Source organism: Colobus angolensis, unplaced genomic scaffold (assembly GCF_000951035.1).
Source record: "Colobus angolensis palliatus isolate OR3802 unplaced genomic scaffold, Cang.pa_1.0 Scaffold292, whole genome shotgun sequence".
Lineage (NCBI taxonomy): Eukaryota > Metazoa > Chordata > Mammalia > Primates > Cercopithecidae > Colobus > Colobus angolensis.
The window spans coordinates 974,080-975,094 of record NW_012116177.1 but is presented as its reverse complement, the minus strand read 5'-3'; the positions used below and the strand labels follow the sequence as shown (position 1 = coordinate 975,094).

General features: G+C 39.0%; 1 protein-coding gene across 3 annotated transcripts in view; it reads right to left on the bottom strand.

Moving 5' to 3' along the window:
- ACVR1 (activin A receptor, type I) overlaps nucleotides 1–1,015 on the bottom strand; it is a 155,637-nt gene that overhangs the window by 91,719 nt on the left and 62,903 nt on the right. The gene's annotated exons all lie outside the window — the stretch shown is intronic.

Sequence of the window (1,015 nt, the reverse complement as noted above, 5' to 3'; positions counted from 1 at the left end):
AAGGAAGGAAGGAAGGAAGGAAGGAAGGAAGGAAGGAAGGAAGGAAGGAAGGAAGGAAGGAAGGAAGGAAGGATTTCAAGCTAATAAGCTTGGCAAAGAAAAAGAAACTTCTCTGTCACTAAGTGGCTAAACTTCTACCCTAGGCTTAAATTAAAAGCAGTAGCAGAAAGTACCAAATACCTTCCTGCAAGTATTTATGTCATTACCAACCTAAGAAAAATTTTCACCAGATCACGCTTCCTAATTACGATTGAACAAGAATAAACTGAACAAAAGACAATCAATACTATTTTTTATTGTTTGGTTCCATGTATTGTTTGCCCACCAGCATACAGGCATTTCTAAAGCTAGTCTAGAAACTGCTTGCCCACTGTGCAGAGAGAACAAGGTAACAAGCAAAAAAGCAAAACAAAACAAAACAAAATCCAATAAAGTTAGGGAAAAAAGAAAAAAATGAACAATGTTTTATGTGGCCTCATTTTCTCATTGGTTTTGTGTGTGTATATACTGCATACCCATAATTATGTCAGACAAGCCATGAATTTTAGAAGTATTTGCCAGTCCTGTAATGAGTTAATCTGAAAAATTAACCTGCACACTTCTTGAAGAGAAAAATAGCCTTTTATTTATCTTTGACTGTGTAATAATTGGGATAGTATCCCTTCCATACTAACTAGTCAACAAATACTTGTCGGCCTATGAACAGTGAGTTAATTTAAAATAAGATTAAAGTCAAGAATTTAGGCAACTCTGGGTCTGCCACTGACTTGGTGATCTTGAGCACTAGCGTCTCTCAACTCAGCTCTATTGTCTCTATGGGATTGAGCAGGGAGTCATCCAGGTCGATGGAGATAACACTGAACTGGTGAGCTAGACATGACCCTGCACCACTGCTGTGTGACACTCAGAAGTCACTAACCCTTCTCACCCTTCTCTGTTATCCTTTTATACTAACTATAAAGAGAGAGCAGGCCGGGCACAGTGGCTCACGCCTGTAATCCCAGCACTTTGGGAG